General features: G+C 37.9%; 1 long non-coding RNA gene across 1 annotated transcript; it reads left to right on the plus strand.

Moving 5' to 3' along the window:
- Nucleotides 1-4,247: 4,247 nt before the first annotated feature.
- LOC133570006 (uncharacterized) lies at nucleotides 4,248-6,475 on the plus strand. Its single transcript, XR_009810021.1, has 3 exons — nucleotides 4,248-4,312; nucleotides 4,376-4,433; nucleotides 6,336-6,475. It is a non-coding gene; the product is annotated as an uncharacterized LOC133570006 (long non-coding RNA).
- The last annotated feature ends 440 nt before the right edge of the window (nucleotides 6,476-6,915 follow it).

A 6,915-nucleotide genomic window follows, 5' to 3' on the forward strand; every position in this document is an offset into this window, starting at 1 on the left:
TGCAATTAGAGATGTCATGTAGCTTTTAAAAAAAAATGTCCGTATTGATACCAGCTAAGTTTTCTTAGGACAGTCAAAAATAACGATTTAACTCATGTGATTAAACAAAAAAAGTCATTGCATTAACACAAAATAATCACATAATTTATTTTCACCCTGTTTGCTCCTTTACCTTAACTGTGAGTCAATGGTTACCAGAAAGGCTGCATGGGTTTTACGGTTAATTGTGCTCGCTGGTAAATTTCACTTCAAAATATACCCTGACCGTACTTTAGATGAATCTTTTATCGAGTTCTGAACAAATAAATGGCAGCCTGTACATTTAATAAATATTCCTCTTTGACATTCTGACAATAAAATGACTTGTGCCCAAATATTGGGGAATTTTTCGAAAAAAAAAAAAATATATGCAAGCATTTAGAAACGTTGATTAATCATGATTAATCCAAATTTATAAGTGCTGATTATCTAATTTAAAAAATTCTGATGCACTAAAAATATCAGAGCTATCCTTCAATCAGACTCTCCGGCCTTCTACAATCTGGCAGATATTGTGTACCAAAAATACCAAGTGACTGAACCATGCTGTCAGGTTATGTGATTCAATTACTCAATAACAAATGTATAGTTCTGGACACAGACCATGTATGACAAATGTATTATAATATTCATTATTTTGCTTGTAATTTGATCATTTTTATTGGTTACACATAATTAATTTATATTCTTTATCACATTTAATGTAACTGTTGACTGCACGTTAACCTGCTTGTGAACAAATCTTAATCTTAATTGAGATGCAACTTGTTTATTATGATGAATAAATCAGTGTTGCTTAAAAAAAGAATATATTTCCTACTCACAAACATATATGATCTGAAAAGAATGTCAAATTGTTACAATGAAGTAGTGCATTTCAATTGCTACCCCCTGAACCAAATTACTGAATTACAATTGAGAAGTTGATAATATTGATATATTGATCTGGACAATGCACTGTGAGTTACATTCTTTATATATGCTGCTGACGACTCCTCCTTTTTTCTTTTCATCCCTGTCACAAATGTCTCCACCTCCATTAGGTCTGTGCATGTGTGTACTTTCTACTACTCATGGGTCGGCCTTTTGATTAGATTGAACCCTGCTGCCACCTAGCTGCATGATTGTGTATCAATTTAAAAATGAATACGAGAGTCTAGCCACAAATAATGAAACTATCCCTCTTCGTGAAGCACTATGTCAATGTATGGCAAAGGTTTCACCAAAGACACATGTTCATTGAAAACAATGATTTTCCTGGTTAACCCTTTATAGCGCACTCATTGAAATATTAATACTAGTATGTGAATGTGAGTGTGAATGTTGTCTGTCTGTGTATGCCCTGCGATGAGGTGGCGACTTGTCCAGGGTGTACGCCGCCTTCCGCCAGATTGTAGCTGAGATATGCTCCAGCACCCCCCACGACCCCAAAGGGAATAAGCGGTAGAAAATGGATGGATGGATTAATACTATTTTAGCATATTGAAACCCGCTTTTTTAGATATTAATCCTCAGACATTTTTAATCTATGACAGTAAATATATATTGCTGACGTATATTTATAAATAGCTTTATTTTATTGTATTTCACTTGTCATTAGCAGGGTTCTTTTGCATTATAGCAGTAGTTCTCAAATAGTGGGGCGGCCCCCGGGGGGGCATGGTGCGATTCCAGGGATGCGGAAACATGTTTTTTTTTTCCATACCAGAATAAGATTAACCATATGTACCACTTGAATTCACTGTAACCACGTTGGGAGACGAGGAAAGGCCGGTCTGTGGTTCCCTTTAATGTTAATAAACTTTCAAAGTTATGCAGAGGTATAGTTATATCAATTTTACAGACAAATTATACTATTTTTTTTTTCTGCAAAGGCGGGGCGTAACGGGCAATAATTGAGAAGCACTGCTCTACAGTGAGGCATGTGGACTATACAGTTGGAGTTTCAATTTGAGCTGCCAAATATGTCATTTAATGGTTTTTGACCTGCGATAAGGTAGTGACTTGTCCAGGGTGTACACTGCCTTACGCCCATACTTGCCAACCCTCCCGGATTTTCCGTGAGACTCCCGAAATTCAGCGCCTCTCCCGAAAACCTACCGGGACAAATTTTCTCCCGAAATTCATGAGGACCTGAGTGAAGTGTCTGAGAGCGTGTCTGCCCAATGACGTTATAACTGTAGAATGATCGAGGGCGAGTTTTTGGTTTCTTATGTGGGTTTATTGTTAGGCAGTTTCATTAACGTCCTCCCAGCGCAGTAACAACACACAACAACAGCAGTCACGTTTACGTCTACCACTCTACCGTAAGGCAGTTCGTCTGCCATAAACAGCATGTGACACTCTTAAACAAGACAACACTGCCATCTACTGTACATGCACCACAACACCTCCAGGCAACTTCAACCCTTTACTAATCCTCCTACATTCACATCCCATCTCCCCGGATTGTAAATAACCTAATGTAAATAATCAAATGTATTTCTAATGTATATACTTGTTCTTATGCTATCTGAACTCACTATGTTCTCTGCTCGCTGTACATATCCTACTAAGTCACACCTACACTGTTTCAATGTCCATTTCTCTGTTGATGCAATTGTTGATGACTGAAGTACTGATATCAACCAAAGCTCCTCATCCCACCCCCTGGATTGTAAATCATTCAATGTATATACTATGATGATTAACTTGTGTGATGACTGTATTATGTTGATAGTATATATTTTTACCATGAATTGATTAACATGGACCCCAAATTAAACAAGTTGAAAAACTAATTGCGGTGTTACCATTTAGTGGTCAATTGTACGGTGCAATCTATTAATAAAAGTTTCAATCACTCAATCATGCATATGTGACATTAACATCTACTTTAGAAAGTGCAGTGCACAACTGCACACACAACAGCTGTAAATATACTCCTCCCCTCTTAACCACGCCCCCTGCCCCAAACAAGCCGCCCACCCCACCCCCGACCACGCCCCCACCCCACCCCCACCTCCCGAAATCGGAGGTCTCAAGGTTGGCAAGAATTCTTCCGCCTGAATGCAGCTGAGATAGGCTCCAGCGACCCCCGCAACCCCAAAAGGGACAAGCGGTTGAAAATGGATGGGTGGATGGTTTTTGACATTACATAGCAACTGTATAGGAGTAAACAAATATGAATGGAGTCTATTTCAATCATAATCAATGTTTACATGATGCATGTATTTAAGTAATATTTAAAATTGTAAAAAAAAAAAATCTGCTCACAATACAATAAAATACTGGCAGAGGAAGTTGCCAGATATTTACCGTCAAAACAAATTTGGCCCAGTTTTAGTGTTGCCAATCAGCCTATCCCCTGGTGCATGTCTTTGGAGGTGGGAGGAAGCCGGAGTACCCGGAGGGAACCCAAGCAGTCACGGGGAGAACACGTAAACTCCACAGAAAAAGACCCCCAGCCTAGTAATTAAACCCAGGACCTTTTCACTGTTAAGCACTAAGCACGCCGCCATTGCATCTAATATCTGCAAAAAGCCGGAGTTTCCAAAACATGTTAATGAGTATTTTAACTTGAAAATACTTGTACAACCTTTCACTGGACAACTCCCATCATGGACTTCCGCAACATGTTCCTTCAAAATGTGTCTTAAATGCTCCGTATCTGTTAAGTGGCTGCTTGCAACCAGTCCCAGCACACTTAGACACACAGCATGATTCCTTGCGATGTACTGTAGTTTGCAATAAAGCACATAGACAAAACCCCTCAGTGTCTGAAATGACCTGCCACAAAAATACAAGAGAACATGTTGTTAGCCAAAAGTAAACTAGGCTAATGCGTTAACACAAACCCCTGAAACAATTAGGTATGCTGTAAATGTACAGTCTGCAAAATCTTAAATTTAGACAGGATAATACCATACATTTTAGAGTATTTGCATGCCTGTTTGTGAAATTACAGTTTTTGTAAATGCTTTGTACAAAGTTTTATTATTTTCACAGTGAATTGTAACCATAGTAATTTAGGTTATCTAGTTTCTTGGTTTGCAGGAGTCCACTGCATTTACTACTGTAATAAACTGTATTGGATTTTACAGTGTTTTACTGTTGCTTTTTAACAATTGCTTGCTGTAGTTTTTACGGTAATTTTTTTACAGTGCACATGTCTTCACTTTTCAAGTATGTTTTTTTTGTTTTTCAATTGACTCATGCCTGCTGTTGTTCAGTGCTGGTGTGGACAGTGCTGATGATGCATCTTATCCAGACTCTTCAGTTGTGCCTGTGAAAGGTAAGACTTTTTTTTCACAAGAGCCTAATCAAACAGGATCTTAATCACCCAATCTTCTTTCAGGACTTGAATTCTCGTGCTCGACTAAGACTGCCTCTGCTGACAGCCATCGGTGTGCCTGGTTAGTGGATTTATTACTCTTCATTTTGTTTAAAGTATATACCATAGTATTCTATAATAGATTGTACTATACTATACTATACTATACTATACTATTCTACAACGTAGGGTTGTACGATATACTGGTATAAGTATAGTACCGCGATACCAATGAATCATTTTCAGTACGATACCGCCTCTGAAACCTACCTCATGCATCCCTTAACACAAAAGGATTTTGAATATGACCAGTGTATGATCCTGTAACTACTTGGTATCAGATTGATACCCAAACTTGTGGTATCATCAAAAACTAATGTAAAGTATCAAACAACAGAAGAATAAGTGATTATTACATTTTAACAGAAGTGTAGACAGAACATTAAAGAGAAAGTAAGCAAATATTAACAGTAAATGAACAAGTAGATTAATAATGAATTTTCCACCACTTGTCCTTAATAATGTTGACAAAATTAATAAAATGATAACACAATATGTTACTGCATATGTCAGCAGACTATAAACCCCGTTTCCATATGAGTTGGGAAATTGTGTTAAATGTAAATGTAAACAGAATACAATGATTTGCAAATCCTTTTCAACCCATATTCAATTGAATGCACTACAAAGACAAGATATTTGATGTTCAAACTCTTAAACTTTATTTTTTTTGCAAATAATAACTAACTCAGAATTTCATGGCTGCAATACGTGCCAAAGTAGTTAGGAAAGGGCATGTTCACCACTGTGTTACATCACCTTTTTTTTTTTTAACAACACTCAAAAACATTTGGGAACAGAGTAAACTAATTGTTGAAGCTTTGAAAGTGGAATTCTTTCTCATTCTTGTTTTATGTAGAGCTTTAATCGTTCAACAGTCCGGGGTTTCCGCTGTCGTATTTTACGCTTCATAATGCGCCACACATTTCCGATGGGAGACAGGTCTGGACTGTAGGCGGGCCAGGAAAGTACCCGCACTCTTTTACTACGAAACCACGCAGTTGTAACACGTGGCTTGGCATTGTCTTGCTGAAATAAGCAGAGGCGTCCATGATAACGTTGCTTGGATGACAACATATGTTGCTCCAAAACCTGCATGGACCATTCAGCATTAATGGTGCCTTCACAGATGTGTAAGTTACCCAAGCCTCGGGCACTAAAACTCCCCCATACCATCACAGATGCTGGCTTTTGAACTTTGCGCCTACAACAATCCGGATGGTTCTTTTCCTCTTTGTTCCGGATGACACCACGTCCACAGTTTCCAAATATACTTTGAAATGTGGACTCGCCAGACCACAGAACACTTTTCCACTTTGCATCAGTCCATCTTAGATGAGCTCGGGCCCAGCAAAGCCAGCGGCGTTCCTTGGTGTTGTTGATAAATGGCTTTCGCTTTGCATAGAAGAGCTTTAACTTGCACTTACAGATGTAGCGTCCAACTGTAGTTACTCACAGTGGTTTTATAAAGTGTTCCTGAATCTATGTGGTGATATCCTTTACACACTGATGTGGGGTTTTGATGCCGTACCGCCTGAGGGATCAAAGGTCCGTAATATCATCGCTTACGTGCAGTGATTTCTCCAGATTTTCTGAACCTTTTAATGATTTTACGGACCGTAGATTGTAAAATCCCCAAATTCCTTGTAATAGCTCGTTGAGAAATGTTGTTCTAAAACTGTTCGACAATTTGCTTACATTTTATTTAAGGAGTTAACTGCAAAAAGAAACATATGTTTAATGTACCCTAAGATTTTTTGTTAAAATAAAGCCAATAATGCAATTTTTTTGTGGTCCCCTTTATCAAAAAAAGTACCGAAAATTATCAAAATCATTTTAGTACCAGTACCAAAATATTGGTATCGTTACAACACTTCTACAACGTATAGTTGAAGGCTGTAACTGTGGTTTTGGCCTCACCCAGTGATGGAAAAGACCTATCAGCAGCAGTGTCAGAACTGAAGCAAGCTCACCGCAAGCTGAGCGAGCAGAACAGCAGCCTGCTCAGGACGGTGGGTCAGTGTGAAGACGTCAACATGCAGCTCACACTGGAGATCACTGAGCTGCGTGCAAAGTTGGCCAGGTAAAAGTTCTGATTGTCATCTTCACTCTTTGCGCAATGTAATCTCACACTACAGCTTTTTTGATAATATGACTTATTGTCAAATTAAATAAAGTCTTTTACAGTATACAGCAATGCCTCTGAGGTTGAAGAAAATCCATCACGCGATGACATTATTCACATCAGAAATAATGGAATTATAAAAATTTCATTGACATAGATAATGAAATACCTTTTGTTTTAACTTTCTTAACTATCATACAAGCAGAGATTAGTAGTAACCACTACATTTACGCCGTTACATTTTTTACTTAAGTAACCTTTTGAAAAAAAAATGTACTTGTCAGAGTAACATACTTTTTTCTTTTACTTTAATATTTTTGTGAAGAAAAAACATTACTTTTATTTGTTTTCATTGAGTTACATTCCGACCGTTACATTC

The sequence above is a fragment of the Nerophis ophidion genome, linkage group LG02 (genome assembly GCF_033978795.1).
Source record: "Nerophis ophidion isolate RoL-2023_Sa linkage group LG02, RoL_Noph_v1.0, whole genome shotgun sequence".
Taxonomy (NCBI): Eukaryota; Metazoa; Chordata; class Actinopteri; order Syngnathiformes; family Syngnathidae; genus Nerophis; species Nerophis ophidion.